The following is a 17,140-nucleotide window of genomic DNA, read 5'->3' as shown; positions in this document are numbered from 1 at the left end:
GACTCTGCGAGTAGATTCTGTGTCATGCATAATTTTATTTTGATTTTGTTTTTCTACATCCTCCTTTTGCAAGTCTTTGGGTGCTTCATTCTGAATGGGGGCCAGAGGAGTAATTATCTTCCCACTTCTTGTTGTGACTATGTTTATGTGTGCGCCTCGTGGGTTGTTTTCGAGTTTACTATGGAGTTCGCCGGGTGATCTTTGATTAATTTGTTGAGCAAGTTGCCCAAGTTGTGTTTCAATGTTGTGGATAAAGGCTTGCTGGTTTCTAAGCATGGTTCTTGTTTCTTGGATTGCAACATCATGATCATTATGTCTCTTTTCTGAAGCAGCTACAAACTTGGTAAGCATCTCTTCCAAACTTGGTTTTCTTTCTTGTGCCGGCTCCTCCTTTTGGTAAAAACCTCTTCCCTTTTGCTTGAACTTCTCCTCCTTAGCCTTCTTGTGCTCGTCATAAGGGAGCCACTCCTTATTTGGGTTGCGCCAATCTTCATCATATCGGTCCCCACTTGAGTAACAAACTTGCACCTTTTTGTTGCCATTCTCATCCAAGTCGCAGTCTCTAGTAAGGTGAGGCCCATTGCAATTCTCACAACCCACCCGAATAGCATGTATCGTTTGATCCATTTTATCCATCCTCCTATCCATGGTTTTGAGCATAGCCATGACTGCTGACAAGTCTTCTGAAGCTGCATTGGCGGCCCCCCTAGTCACATCATTTCTTGGATTATGGTATTCTTTAGAATGCTTAGAGAATTCTTCAATCAATTTCTTTATTACTGGAGGTGCCTTCTTCGTGAGTGGACCTTGCGAGTCAAGTAATTGCCTAGTGGTAACATTTACTTCATCATAAAAGATGGAGACTTCTTGTTGGCTATTGAGGTCATGACGTGGGCAATTCCTTAGCAAGCTCTTGTACCTCTCTCAAGCTTCATATAGTGACTCTCCTGCTTGTTGTTAAAAGTTAGCAATGGCTTTCTTGAGCTTGGATATCTTGGATGGTGGGCAGAATTGATCAATGAATTCTTCTTTCATTTGGGCCCATGTAGTGATCGATCCGGGGGGCAATGACTTGAGCCAATCCTTTGCAGCACCCTTCAAAGTAACCAGAAGCATGCGAAGTAGCCGAGTTTCCCGAGGCACATTTGGAACATTGAAATAATCAGCCACATCATTGACTTCATCCAAGTGCTTGTAAGCATCTTCATGGTCTTTGTCGGTGAAGGGGGTCTCCTTGAGTAAAGCAAGAATGTGACCCTTAAGCTCAAAAGTAGCAATAGCGGGAATTGTTGGTTGCACATGTCCCGGGCCAGTTTCATCGCGAATGCTCTTCTTCCATTCTTCCATGGGGTTTTCATCAATGTTAGCCATGGTAAGTGCTAACTCGTCGCCGAAATCGTAGTCGTGCCCGAATGTAGGTTCTTCTTCTTCCTCGATGTCGTACTCGGTGTCTTCTTTGATCGGGTCTTCGCCTGCTAAAGATGCGCTGGAAGCTCCTGATTTACTGCTCTTCTTTTTCCAAAAAAACAGTCTTCAAGTTAGACAAAGGTGACTTCTTAGGTGTATGTGAGCTTTCCACGTCCTTTCGTTTGTTCTTTCTCAATGTGGATTCCGGGTCTTCAAGTGGGGGTACCAGCTGAGTGTTGGTTCCTCTGGTCATGTAAGTCCTAAAATAAAACCAGAAAAACACATAAAAAGAAAAAAATGCAACTTAAATAACGAAAAAAAAATAACTTTCATACAGCAGGCTACTCGCCGAGTAGGTGCAAGTGCACTCGGTGAGTAGCGTGTTTAAAAAAAAAAAAAGAAAAGAAAAAAAAACTAAAGGTAAAAATTTAGAAAAATACTAATGGATTCTAAAACCTAACCTACTTACTGAATGACTAAAAAAAATTAACTTTGTGCAAGCAAACTCACACAAAGGATCGATAAAATTAGGAATTAGATTTAATTTTTTTTAACAGTTCCCCGGCAACGGCGCCAAAAAGTTGATGTGTGTAAAATGCACTAGTTTTAATCCTACTTTTAAATTATAAATTTAGCACACAAAGGCAGTGAACCTATCTTTTAGTGGTATAGTTGGATAAGTAGAGTGTCGAACTTAGAGAACGGAAATTAAACTAACAACTAATTTTAACTAAGCAAGTAATAAAAGTAAAGGTTTTTTCTCTAGTTTTACAAGACTAGAAACTTAAACACACCACCTAACAAGTGATTAACTAAAAAATAAAACAAGTAAAAATTCACCAAATTTGATAAAGAGTTTCTGTTTAGGTCCAACCAATTCACTCATATGGTTATTTGTGTAATAATGTAATAAATTAATTGTATTTGGTTACCAACTATATTGGTTAGATTCGTGTTCACTAATGCTAACCCTTAGACAATTAATCAATTCAAGCAGTGGCCAATTGTTTAAACTAATTAATTCTCTAGTTCAATTATTTGGATTAAATAAGATTTGTAATTGGTTAATCAAGTGGGTGTTTCAATTAACCTCTTGTTTGTTGGTTTCTCAAACAAGCTTACACATTAATTTACCCATTCTCTTATTAATTCTTGTTTCATGTTCATTATTCCTAGACATATGATAAAGTGGTCACATAAACATATGAGGTTAACAACTAAGAGATGTTCATGCAGCTTAATTGTCTTCCAATTATCATAAAATAGTTATGGTTAATGCATAAGGTTCTTTAACAAACTTAATTTAATAAAATCACCAACAAACAATTAACAAAAGTAGTAATTAAACCATAGGAGTAATGCGGTTCTTCCTAAACAGAAACCATCCGAATTTTAGCTCATGATTACAAAGAAAACAAGCTCAAGAACAAATTTGATTAAGCTAAACATAATTCAATCCTAAGATTAAGTGGAAAATATAACCTAATTCGCTTCCAAACTTTAAAGATCGAAGGTTAGGGTTCTTCAGGTCTTCAGGGGTTTCTTCAATCGTAGCACTATCTCCCAGGAAGCCAGAAAGTCCTCCAATTCGGATTAAGACCCCCATATTTATAGTTATCACAAAACAGGGGCTACTCGGCGAGTAGGTCGTGGACTCGCCGAGTACCATGTGAAATCCGTGTACAGTAAGGATTTTTTACTTTTCTTCGGGAACATTCTCATGGACTCGCCGAGTTTACGCGTGGACTCGCCGAGTAGGTGTGTGGTTTTTCCTTTTTCTTCATTCTTTGGTCTCTAATCGCTTCTCCTTATTCCTTTTTGCTTCCAAGCATGTCTTTAGACTGAAAACATAATTTAAGCATTATTAAGTACCATTTGTCCACATTATGCACATAATTAGCTAAAAAATGAATAAAAATATATGCTAAACATATGGCTAATTATGCAAATATCACCTTTAATATCTGCTCTGGTATTGTTTTATTTGGGGGCTACCCGATCTTCTGTGTCACTCACGCTCAGCAAGCGATTTGTAGGGGCTCCCGGGGAACTAGATTTTCCACTTTATGTGGAGATAGCAGATGACAGGACCGTTAGGGTTGAGACGGTTGACCGAGGATGTACATTACAGTTGTTTGATGAACAGTTTTTTGTGGATCTCGTCCCTATACACCTTCAAGGGAATAAGGTTATAGTCGGTATGGACTGGTTGAGCCCCAATGGCGCAGTGATCAACTACGAGCAGCAGCTAGTGAGAGTTTGGACTCCTAGTGGGGGAGGATTAGTGATTTAGGGTGAGAGGTCGCAGGGTGGACCGACCCTATGCTTAGCAGTGAGAGCGAGGCGCTATGTCGTGTATGTTATGGATACATGGGATAAGGGTAAGCCGACAGTGGATGATGTACCTGATGGGTTATGGCCATATGAACATTCCTATGTGCACATGCAAACCCTAATGCTTGGATCTAGGTTTCTCTAATTAAACATGCATTGAATCCAAGACTTCTAATGGCTAATAGAGTATAAGAACAATACAAAATCAGAGTTAGAAGCTTACCTTGAATCACTTGTTTGATCTTCTTGTTCTTGGAGCTTTAGAGTCACAAATGTCACTCCTCTAATGGCTTACAAACACCAACTAGTAAGGAGGATGATTTGAGAGAGAGGAGGGAAGAGAAATTCGGCCAGGGTTTCTTTACCAAGCATAGGTGCCGATTTCCCTTGACCCTTTGGGTCTATTTATACTTGTAAGGCTCCTAGGGTTTCACCCTTAAAGCCTAATTGGATAACTTAAGCCCTAAGCAATCCAAATCCTTTCCATGATAAGCCTTGGACGATTTTATGGCTATCCTTAGCTCTAGAAATCGTCCACCTCTTATCCTTAAAGGATTTATAGCCCAAAGTGTAACTATCAAACAATTGACAGTTTATACCCCTTTATTTAATTAATCTTTTTAAGTCACCAAATTAATTCTTTATGAATTTATGACTTATATTAATCAAATAATAATATTATTATTCCTTATATTATTCTCATAATATATTAATAATATTCCTTCTCTCATATAAATCATCCTGTCAAGTTGCTATGGTGAAGGGAACCCAAAAGGACCATGCACAACCTGGTCAAATACTTTCCTAATATAGTTGCAACCTTAGACACTATTCCAACAGTCTCCCACTTGGATAAGTCTAGTAACTATATGCTCAAGTACAATCCGATTTGCAATCGTAGCTCTCAAAGATGTTGTCAAACTCTGATCTAATCAATCTTGTCCTTTAGATAAGGGATCGTACAGTCCTCTGTTAGATATCATGCTGACAATTTCTATGGAACAATTAGTCTAGCATTTTGGTTTCTCGATCTCCGATTTATTTGACATAGAACTTAATCGAACACATCAATTCAGTTCTGACCGGGCCCGACACATAAGTCAAATCAAATCATCGAGCGGCCGAGATATCGCTTTTACCCTCTTAGGATAAAAGTAACAGATAAACTTCGACTTATATGCATTTACTTATGCATTAATCAACTATACACAATAATGCGTTTTATAACATCAAGTTACTGATGCGGTTTCGCATTATCAATGTACAACCAATTAACAAATAACAAACCATATATCTAGGTTTTAAGACCATATGATATTATATTCTTGCGATCACACTTTCTATCATATTCCATAAGGTGATTCCAGGAAGCATGGGTTTGTTCCAATGCTCAAAACCAGTTCATAAGCGCTCATGAACGTTGCAACAATCTTTTGCTATGTCTAATACCATTTAGACAATCTACACACCAATTCATGACAATCTTCATTCATATCTACTTCCAACATATGAAGGATTGTGGACAATTTGAATAATTCGATTATTCTTAATAAACTCAATTATTCTGGAAGTCAAAACATGCAAAATGAAACAATAGTTAAACAATTAACATAAGGCAGTAACATTACTCATAAATAATACTCCTTTATTTAATCATCAAATGTTAATTACATTTATCTATTACATGTTTCTACTACTATCTAATCTATGCTAATATCATCCTTCAACCCAATACTCCTAGCATGCTGCAAGTGCTTAACCCTACTCAGTCCCTTCGTAAGCGGATCTGCTGGGTTATCTTCTGATGATATCCACCTTAGTACGAGTTGTTCTTCTTCTACACGATGTCTAATGAAGTGATATTTTCTGTCAATATGTCGAGATCTACCAAGATCCCTTGGTTCATTGGTCAAGGCAACCGCTCCTTCATTATCACAGAAAATTTCCATAGGCTCCTTTATGGCAGGTACAACTCCAAGATCACCGATGAAGTTCTTCAACCATATTGCCTCCTTTGACGCTTCGCTCGCTGCAATGTACTCTGACTCACACGTTGAATCAGCTACAGTTTCCTGCTTGGAACTTTTCCAAGTCACTGCTCCTCCATTCAGGGTAAAGACCCAGCCCGACTGTGAACGGTAGTTGTCCCTGTCGGTCTGAAAGCTAGCGTCTCTATACCCTCGCACCTTCAAGTCATCACTCCCTCCGAGGACTAAAACCATTCCTTTGTCCTCCGAAGGTACTTAAGTATATTCTTAACCGCAATCCAATGGGCTCTTCCAGGGTTCCCTTGATATCTACTAACCATGCTCAAAGCTAAGGCTACATCAGGGCAAGTACAAGTCATGGCATACATGATTGAGCCAACTGCGGAAGCGTATGGTACTCGGCTCATTTTTGCTATTTCAACTTCGGTACTCGGACTTTGAGTCTTACTCAATTTGGCATTACTCTGTATCGGTAATTCTCCCTTCTTCGAGTTCTCCATACTAAAACGTTTCAGTACTTTATCCAAGTAAGTGTTCTGACTAAGTCCTACTAGTCTCTTACTTCGTTCTCTCACTATCCTTATTCCCAAAATGTAGGAAGCCTCTCTGAGGTCCTTCATAGCGAAGCACTTCCCGAGCCAGGACTTAACCTCCTGCAGAGTCGGGACGTCGTTTCCTATGAGTAGTATGTCATCGACATACAGAACGAGGAAGCTTACTATACTCCCACTGGCTTTGACATATACACACGATTCATCTTCGCTTCGTACAAATCCAAACTCCCTGACTTTCTCATCGAAGCAAAGATTCCATCTGCGAGATGCTTTCTTAAGTCCATAAATGGACTTATCAAGTTTACACACTCTATTTGGATGTTTCGGATCGACAAAACCCTCTGGTTGAGCCATGTAAACATCCTCAGCTAACTTCCCATTAAGGAAAGCGGTTTTGACATCCATTTGCCAAATCTCATAATCATGAAATGCGGCAATGGCCAACATCACTCTAATAGACTTTATCTTCGCAACTGGTGAGAAGGTCTCATCATAGTCAGCTCCGGGAGTTTGAGTAAAGCCCTTCGCAACCAATCGCGCCTTATATGTGTGTACGTTTCCATCCACGTCGGTCTTCTTCTTGAAGATCCATTTGTACCCAACGGTCTTACGTCCGGTGTAACGCCTGTGTTTCCGGACTTGCCATTTTTAGCAATGTAATAGTCTAGGTTAACCTCTGTATCCCGTTTTGAAATAATAAGATTGTATTATTTGAGTATTGTGTGTTTTGTGCTTAATTGCTTAATTATGTGGTTTGATTAATTAAAAATAAAAATAGGCGTCAAAATTTAAGTGTAAAATAAACTTAATATCTTTGAATAATGTTGTAGTAGTTGAAACGAGGTTTCCGAATATATATAGAACGCCCAAATCTGACTTCGTATGAGGAAGTTATGATTTATCGAAGTTTCGACTTAGCGGTGAGCAGCCTGTTTTACTTGATTTGAGATCGAGGGGTTTTTAGCCGAAGCAATCTAAATGAGAATCGAAGATCTCATTGTTGGTATCGAAGCGATAAAAAGTTAGGCGAGAACGGACGTTAAACGAAGAAGTTATGAATTTATAACGAAGTTTTTCTGTCGCGGCTTATTAAAAATAAATAATAAAAATAAATTCGAAATTAGCCGACGGAGTCTAAACGAAAGTTGTAGAGCGTAGTCTCACCTTCGCGTGGATATAAAGAACGTCGAAAATGGAGTTAGTATAAAGAAGATATGAATTTCCGAAGTTTATTAATTATTTTGTATTTAAATTTAAATGGAAATTCGGAGGCATTATCCGAAGGCGAGTCACCGGTCTGATCCGACGTACGCCCCGCGTACTCCGAAGAGTGTCGACATTTCGGATGACGCATGCAGTGACGATTTCGGAAGCAGTACGCGCTGCGTACTGCAGTACGCCCCGCGTACTCCGAGGCTCCAGCCTCCTATAAATAGGAACCGAAGGCAGCCGAGTCTTTTGCCAATTTCTTCTCTTCTCTCTCCCGTTTTGCATCGTTTTGCGTGCCAGAAATATCCCGAAGCCCCGGTATTATTCTCGAGCCCCGAGGCAAGTCCCGAGATCCCGAAGATCCCGAGAAGTGCGGTTCCCGAGCCGAAGCTCTGCCCGCGAAAAGTTCGATTTTTGAAGAGATCTTCCAGATCTGCTGAGGATTACTACTTCTGCAAGTCGTAGTGCTGTCCGATCATCTTCTGATCAAGTGAGTGTATAGTACCTTTCATAAACACAATAATAATACGAGTTTGGTTCGAGTGATTTAAGTATATTGTTGTTTATAAGTGTGAGTGTGTAGTTACCTTTTCCAAATACAATAATAGGAAGTATTTTAAATAAAATACGTGCTATGTGTATATAGTTGGTTGTGTTATGTGTGAATGTGTATTCACTCTCCTCTATCTCATAGATATGATTTATTCTCTATGAGATATGTGTTATGTGTGTGTGTGCCTCATCTATTATGTGGATTATGTGTTGATTAAAGCATGCTATACAGGTTTTCAAAACTATGTATAAAAATGTATATTTTATCTACTAATATGTTGGGTAGAACATGGGTAGATAGTTGGTGTGTAATAAACAGATGAGAGGCCTCGTTGTTGTTTGATTTAGTCATCTAACGGAGTTTAGATGACGACCACTGGCTATTCTAGATAGTCTTGTGGAAACATTAGCAGGTTCGCCACCTGTAGGTGTTAATGAACTCGGGTGTTCATTTGCTGTACTCCATCCCCCTCATGGTTGCCTTATTTGACTTATATTGCTGAGGTACCCCCGAAGCATGTGTTGTCGCCCCGATAAAATATTCTTAGACTAGGTCCCTTGTGTTAGTTGTTTTAGGACATAAAGTGAGAATAACGGGAATGGGTAATTGGGTTATTGTTGGTTGGTGAAAATTAAATATGATTATTTATTGTGGGTTGAAAACCCTATATGCTCACCAGGCTCCCAAGCCTGACCCACTCAGTTTTAGTTGTATTACAGGAAGTGGCGCAAGGGCATGAGATGGATGAACCATCAGTTGTTTTGATTGCAAGTCTGTATATGTTTATATTTGTTGAATGACTTGTAATGTATTCGTTTATGCTTATTGGTCTGTATCGGAACATGACACCCCGAGTTTTGATTATAATGAAAATACATTTCTTTTATGAAATGCTTTGGTAAACATTGTTTTATCATGTTTTGTTTTTGGGAACAAATTCCGCAACTCTTTCAAATCAAAAGGATTTACTCTGAAAATATTTTAAAAGCATAAATGAAAATCGGTCTTTTCTGGCCGAGATTTTGGGGATGTCACAGTTGGGATCAGAGCATTAGTTTAAGCGAACTAGGAATTTGTAGGATTTCTAGACTTAAACTTAGAATGCTAAGTGAAATTTTGAGATGTGTGTCTGTTGTGTTTTAGACACGAGCACTGGTTTATTTTAGGAAAGTTGCCTAAAATGCTTTTATGTGCTAAATGTTATATGTTGCCATATATGATATTATTTGTTCGGATCTATGGTCTGTTGCCGACCGGATCTAGAAACCTTATGTGTGTAGGATTCTAAGCGTACGTCTACGATATTAGAACTGGCATGTAAACGTTTCGGAGTGATAAGGATGATTTGATTATCTACCATGATTGAAGATCTAATTTCACCTTATTCGGTGTGTAGATCAAAATGGTGAGAACAAGAAGTGGAGTTGGAAATGCTGATGAAAACAGGAATCAACCACCAGTGATTGAACAAGTACCTGTCGTAGCAGCAGCACCTGAGCCAATAACCATGGCTGGTGTGCAAATGATGATTCAGACGATGTTGGATCGTCAGATGGATGAAACTAGACGGTTGCTTCAGCAGCATCGTGAAGAACTGTCAATTCGTGTGGAGGAGCCTGAATTAAATGAAGGGCACTCGGAAGGGGGAAACTTCAGTGGGTCTTTTGGTCAACCCAACCCACCGATAGTTAGGCAAAACAACCATGATGGAAGGAATGATGGAATGGGATGCAAGTACAAGGACTTTCAAACTTGCAAACCATCGACCTTCAATGGAAAGGAGGATCCAATTGGGGTTATGGATTGGATCTCCGAAATGGAGTTAGCCTTTATGACATGTGGCTATAGAGGCAAGTTGCAGACTATCTATGCCGTGCGACAATTCCGAGGTGGAGCCGTTCGTTGGTGGAACACTCTAGGGAAGACGTTGAGCCCTAATGAGCCACTGCACTTGTCATGGGCAGAGTTCTTGGTGCAGTTCAAGCGCAAGTTCTGCTCGGCTCAAAATTTGTTGGAATTAGAGAACAAGTTCCTGACATTGACGAAAGGCAGCATGTCAGTGGATGAATACACCAATAGCTTCACCGATAAGATGGAGTTTGCCTTGCGTATCATCCCAGACGAGTTGACAAAGGTGGACCGGTATGCAAAGGGACTCCCATGGGAGTACGAGGTGCCAGTACGTCAGGCACTTACTCTAGAGGCAGCTATCTGGGCTGCCAAGTCTGTTGAGAACATGATCAAGGGGAGAACCACCGACAAGGTTGATGTTGGTGAGAAAAGAAAGTTTGAGGGAACATCTGGTTCCAGTAAAAGAAGCAAATTTTTGAAATCTGATTCGAAAAAGTTTGGAGGTAAAGGAGGCGAAGCAAAGTGGTGTGATAAGTGTAAGAAAAAGCACTTTGGCAAATGTAGCGAGGATGTAACCTGCTACAAGTGTGGAAAGATGGGACATTTTGCCAATGAATGTCCGAACAACAAAAGGATGTGTTTTGGTTGTAATGAAGAGGGGCATATTTTGAAAGACTGTCTGAAGAAGAAGGAGGCAGCTAGGCCCAACATTCCACCAAAGCCGAAGGCGAGAGCCTTCCAGATGACACTTGAGGCTGCTAAAGATGAAGCTGATGTCGCTTCAGGTACCTTTCTCGTAAATGATTTACCTGCTCAAATTTTGTTTGATTCTGGAGCCAACTACTCCTTTATTTCGCATGAGTTTGGTAGAAAGCTAGCTTTGCCTATTGATAGACTAGATGATGCTTTATTAGTCGAAGTAGCTAGTGGCAAGTTTGTACCTGTTAGCCATCGTATGAAAGACATCTTAATCGACCTTAATGGGAATAAGTTTCACGAGGAATTATTGCCCATCGATCTTAATGGTTTTGACATCGTGTTGGGATGGATTGGCTTAGCGCCAATGATGCCGAAATTTTATGCAAGAATAAGATAGTTAAAGTAAACCCTCCTGGGAAAGATTCATTTATGGTGTATGGGGACAAACGCAGAGTAAATTCTGGAATCATTTCTCTAATGAAAGCCAGAAAGTGTTTGACCAAGGGATGTACATCATATTTAGCATTCGTGATCGATGCTAAGAAGGAAAAGAAGGTGATGCGGAGTATTCCAGTGGTGTGTGATTATCCGGAAGTATTTCCCGAAGATCTTCCTGGATTACCACCTGATAGACAAGTGGAGTTCAGAATAGACTTGCTACCAGTAACCACGCCAATAGCAAAAGCACCTTATTGATTAGCACCGATGGAGATGAAGGAGTTGATGATGCAACTTCAGGAGTTATTGGACAAAGGTTTCATTAGACCTAGTTCATCACCCTAGGGAGCTCCGGTGTTATTTGTGAAGAAGAAAGATGGAAGTATGAGAATGTGCATCGATTACAGAGAGCTGAACAAGGCAACAGTAAAGAATAGGTATCCGTTTCCGAGGATTGATGACCTATTTGATCAATTGCAAGGTTCGAGCTATTTCTCGAAGATCGATCTAAGGTCAGGATATCATCAGCTAAAAGTAAGAGAGCAAGATATCGAGAAGACTGCATTTAGAACTAGATATGGACACTACGAGTTCTTGGTTATGTCGTTTGGACTAACCAATGCTCCGGCAGCGTTCATGGATTTGATGAATAGGGTTTCTAATCCGTTCCTTGATAAATCCGTGATAGTGTTCATAGACGACATTCTGATTTACTCAAAAAGCCAGGAGGAGCATGGCAGACACTTGCGAGAAGTGTTAGAAGTTTTGAAGCATGAGAAGCTGTATGCGAAGTTCTCCAAATGTGATTTTTGGATTCGTGAAGTCCAATTCTTGGGTCACGTGGTCAACCAAGAAGGGATAATGGTTGATCCAACGAAGATCGAAGCTGTGATGAAGTGGGAACAACCGAAAAGTCCCACGGAGGTTCGAAGCTTTTTAGGATTAGCCGGATATTACCGAAGGTTTATCCAAGGCTTTTCTTCGATCGCTACTCCATTGACAGCTTTGACCCACAAAGGAGCTACTTATGCTTGGATTGATAAGCATAAGGAAGCATTCGAGAAGCTAAAGAAGAAGCTATGCGAGGCACCGATACTTTCTTTACCCGATGGAGTTGAAGACTTTGCTGTTTATAGCGATGCGTCTGGGGTTGGATTGGGTTGTGTTTTGACTCAAAGAGAATAGGTGATAGCATATGCGTCTCGACAGCTGAAAGAGCATGAAAAGAATTACCCGACTCATGATTTGGAGTTGGCAGCGGTAGTTTTCGCTCTGAAAATATGGAGGCATTACCTCTATGGCACGAAGTGCAAACTTTTCACTGATCATAAGAGTCTCCAATATCTCTTTAATTAGAAGGAATTGAATATGAGGCAACGACGCTGGCTAGAATTACTTAAAGACTACGACTGCGAGATACTTTACCATCCTGGTAAAGCTAATGTTGTTGCTGATGCTCTCAGTCGAAAAGTCAATCTGGAAAGGAAAAGGCCAAGAGCGTTGAGAATTGAAGTTGTCTCGACTATTTTGGAAAGTATAAAGAAAGCTCAAGAGGAGGCTTCTGAGAAAAATGACCGAAAGGAGGAACGTTTGGGTAAAACGTTGGTGTTTGGTACAAACGGTCATGGACTGAAGGTATTCCAAGATCGTATTTGGGTACCTAAGTCAGGAGGAATTAGGGATCTTCTGATGGAAGAAGCTCACAAAACCATGTACTCAATTCATCCTGGTAGCACTAAAATGTATAGGGACCTGAAACCCTACTACTGGTGGCCAACGATGAAGCTTGATGTTGCAAAGTATGTGGCTGAGTGTGTGACTTGTGCGAGAGTAAAGACACAACATCAGAAACCTTACGGGAGTTTAGAACCATTGTCTGTGCCTATGGGTAAGTGGGAAGACATTGCTATGGATTTTGTCACTAAACTGCCCAGAACAAAGAATGGTCACGACATGATTTGGGTGGTCGTTGATCGATTCACTAAGAGTGCGCATTTCATAGCAGCCAAGGAGAAATGGTCTATGGAAAAGCTTGCGAATTCTTACGTAAGGGAAATTGTGAGGCTTCACGGTGTTCCGTTAACGATTGTATCAGATCGTGATAGCCGTTTCACCTCAAGGTTTTGGAAAAGTCTACAAGAGGAAATGGGTACCAAGTTATGTTTAAGCACAGCTTACCATCCGCAGACTGATGGTCAGAGTGAAAGAACAATACAAACACTTGAAGATATGCTTAGAGCATGTACCTTGGAATTCCTAGGTAATTGGGATGAACATTTACCATTGGTAGAATTTTCCTACAATAATAGTTTTCACTCGAGCATTAAGATGGCACCTTATCAAGCCTTGTATGGACAGAAGTGTCGTACGCCGTCTTGTTGGCTTGAGGCTGGGGAGAAGCAGTTTATGGGACCAGAGATGGTTCATCAAACTGCTGAAAAGTTGAAAATAATTAGGGAAAGAATGTTAGCAGCTTAAGATCGTCAAAAGAGCTATGCTGACAAAAAGCGAAGACCGATGACTTTTGAGATTGGAGATTCGGTTTTGCTTAAAGTCTCGCCGTGGAAGGGACTTATAAGATTTGGTAAAAGGGGAAAGTTGAGTCCAAGGTTTATTGGACCGTTTAAAGTTCTTTAGAGGATTGGGAACCAAGCTTACAAGCTCGAATTACCCGAGGAACTGAATGGAATTCACAACACTTTTCATGTGTGTTATTTGAGGAAGTTCACGGGAGAAGTTCCCGATATAATTCCAATTTCCGAATTGAGAATTGATGAGAAAAAAAGGTTGATTGAAGAACCAGAGGCAATTGTTGACCGGAAGACTAAGAAATTGCGACGCAAAATGGTTGGGTTAGTGCTTGTCCGATGGAAACACACGAATGGGCCGAATCTCACCTGGGAGACGGAGAGTGACATGTTGAGTCGCTATCCGCATTTGTTTGTTGATGTGTGATTCCGGGGACGGAATCATTCTAAGGTGGAGAGAATTGTAACGCCTGTGTTTCCGGGCTTGCCATTTTTAGCAATGTAATAGTCTAGGTTAACCTCTGTAACCCGTTTTGAAATAATAAGATTGTATTATTTGAGTATTGTGTGTTTTGTGCTTAATTGCTTAATTATATGGTTTGATTAATTAAGAATAAAAATAAGCGTCAAAATTTAAGTGTAAAATAAACTTAATATCTTTGAATAATGTTGTAGTAGTTGAAACGAGGTTTCCGAATATATATAGAACGCCCAAATCTGACTTCGTATGAGGAAGTTATGATTTATCGAAGTTTCGGCTTAGCGGTGAACAACCCGTTTTACTCGATTTGAGATCGAGGGGTTTTAAGCCGAAGCAATCTAAATGAGAATCGAAGATCTCATTGTTGGTATCGAAGCGATAAAAAGTTAGGCGAGAACGGACGTCAAACGAAGAAGTTATGAATTTATAACGAAGTTTTTCTATCGCGGCCTATTAAAAATAAATAATAAAAATAAATTCGAAATTAGCCGACGGAGTCTAACGAAAGTTGTAGAGCGTAGTCTCACCTTCGTGTGGATATAAAGAACGTCGAAAACGGAGTTCGTATGAAGAAGATATGAATTTCCAAAGTTTATTAATTATTTTGTATTTAAATTTAAATGGAAATTCGGAGGCATTATCCGAAGGCGAGTCACCGGTCTGATCTGACGTACGCCCCGCGTACTCCGAAGAGTGTCGACATGTCGGATGACGCATGCAGTGACGATTTCGGAAGCAGTACGCGCTGCGTACTGCAGTATGCCCCGCGTACTCCGAGGCTCCAGCCTCCTATAAATAGGAACCGAAGGCAGCCGAGTCTTTTGCCAATTTCTTCTCTTCTCTCTCCCGTTTTGCATCGTTTTGCGTGCCAGAAATATCCCGAAGCCCCGGTATTATTCTCGAGCCCCGAGGCAAGTCCCGAGATCCCGAAGATCCCGAGAAGTGCGGTTCCCGAGCCGAAGCTCTGCCCGCGAAAAGTTCGATTTTTGAAGAGATCTTCCAGATCTGCTGAGGATTACTACTTCTGCAAGTCATAGTGCTGTCCGATCATCTTCTGATCAAGTGAGTGTATAGTACCTTTCATAAACACAATAATAATACAAGTTTGGTTCGAGTGATTTAAGTATATTGTTGTTTATAAGTGTGAGTGTGTAGTTACCTTTTCCAAATACAATAATAGGAAGTATTTTAAATAAAATGCGTGCTATGTGTATATAGTTGGTTGTGTTATGTGTGAATGTGTATTCACTCTCCTCTATCTCATAGATATGATTTATTCTCTATGAGATATGTGTTATGTGTGTGTGTGCCTCATCTATTATGTGGATTATGTGTTGATTAAAGCATGTTATATAGGTTTTCAAAACTATGTATAAAAATGTATATTTTATCTACTAATATGTTGGGTAGAACATGGGTAGATAGTTGGTGTGTAATAAACAGATGAGAGGCCTCGTTGTTGTTTGATTTAGTCATCTAGCGGAGTTTAGATGACGACCACTGACTATTCTAGACAGTCTTGTGGAAACATTAGCAGGTTCGCCACCTGTATGTGTTAATGAACTCGGGTGTTCATTTGCTGTACTCCATCCCCCTCATGGTTGCCTTATTTGACTTATATTGATGAGGTACCCCCGAAGCATGTGTTGTTGCCCCGATGAAATATTCTTAGACTAGGTCCCTTGTGTTAGTTGTTTTAGGACATAAAATGAGAATAACGGGAATGGGTAATTGGGTTATTGTTGGTTGGTGAAAATTAAATATGATTATTTATTGTGGGTTGAAAACCCTATATGCTCACCAGGCTCCCAAGCCTGACCCACTCAGTTTTAATTGTATTACAGGAAGTGGTGCAAGGGCATGAGATGGATGAACCATCAGTTGTTTTGATTGCAAGTCTGTATATGTTTATATTTTTTGAATGACTTGTAATGTATTCGTTTATGCTTATTGGTCTGTATCGGCACATGACACCCCGAGTTTTGATTATAATGAAAATACATTTCTTTTATGAAATGCTTTGGTAAACATTGTTTTATCATGTTTTGTTTTTGGGAACAAATTCCGCAACTCTTTCAAATCAAAAGGATTTACTCTGAAAATATTTTAAAAGCATAAATGAAAATCGGTCTTTTCTGGCCGAGATTTTGGGGATGTCACATCCGGGCACATTATCAATCAAATTCCAAACTTGGTTATCATACATGGATTGGATCTCACTGTCCATTGCCTCTTTCCATTTTGCAGACTCCGGGCCTGCCATGGCTTCCTTATAGCTATTAGGTTCATCTAGATTTATTAGTGTACCATCACTAATATACGTATCCCCTTCGGTAGTAATATGAAAACCATAAAACTGGGTTGAACTCTAACTCTTTCGGAACGTCTAAGAGGTAATGATTCGTCAATTGGTTCAACTGGAGTTTCCTCCTCGGGTTGAGTGCCAGCGGTAGAGGTTCCTTCATCTATCGACTCTTGAAGCTCTTGAAGCTCGATTTGCCTCCCACTGTCTCCTTGGCTTATGAGTTCTCGCTCTCGGAAAACTCCTCTCCTCGCAACAAAGACAACATTTTCCTTCGGTCTATAGAAGAGATATCCAAAGGATTTCTGCGGGTAGCCGATGAAAATACATCGCTCACTACGAGGTTCAAGTTTGTCATGAGTATTTCGTCTTACGAAAGCCTCGCAACCCCAAACCTTGATATGTGCTAACGAGGGAGCTTTCCCTGTCCACATCTCGTGGGGTATTTTGGCAACCTTCTTAGTAGGGACTCGGTTAAGGATATGGGCGGCAGTCTCTAAGGCATACCCCCAAAAAGAGATAGGTAGTGAAGCACGACTCATCATAGAGCGAACCATGTCTAACAAGGTTCGATTACGCCTTTCTGTCACACAATTCAACTGCGGTGTCCTAGGTGGCGTCAATTGTGAAACTATTCCACACTCCTTGAGATAGTCGTGGAATTCAAGACTTAGGTACTCTCCTCCTCGATCGGATCGAAGCATCTTGATTTTCCTGCCCAATTGATTCTCCACTTCATTCTTGAACTCTTTGAACTTTTCAAACGTTTCTGACTTTTGTTTGATCAAGTAGATAT

At 40.2% G+C, this 17,140-nt stretch overlaps 1 non-coding gene across 1 annotated transcript; it reads left to right on the top strand.

The window, feature by feature from the left end:
- The first annotated feature begins 880 nt into the window (after positions 1 to 880).
- On the top strand, positions 881 to 987 carry LOC145080692 (small nucleolar RNA R71). Its single transcript, XR_013695282.1, has one exon. It is a non-coding gene; the product is annotated as a small nucleolar RNA R71 (small nucleolar RNA).
- The last annotated feature ends 16,153 nt before the right edge of the window (positions 988 to 17,140 follow it).

Source organism: Lactuca serriola, chromosome 1, assembly GCF_051521515.1.
Source record: "Lactuca serriola cultivar US96UC23 chromosome 1, Lser_US96UC23_V15, whole genome shotgun sequence".
Classification (NCBI taxonomy): domain Eukaryota; kingdom Viridiplantae; phylum Streptophyta; class Magnoliopsida; order Asterales; family Asteraceae; genus Lactuca; species Lactuca serriola.
The sequence above is the reverse complement of the archived record's forward strand: the minus strand, read 5'-3'. Positions and strand labels throughout refer to the sequence as shown.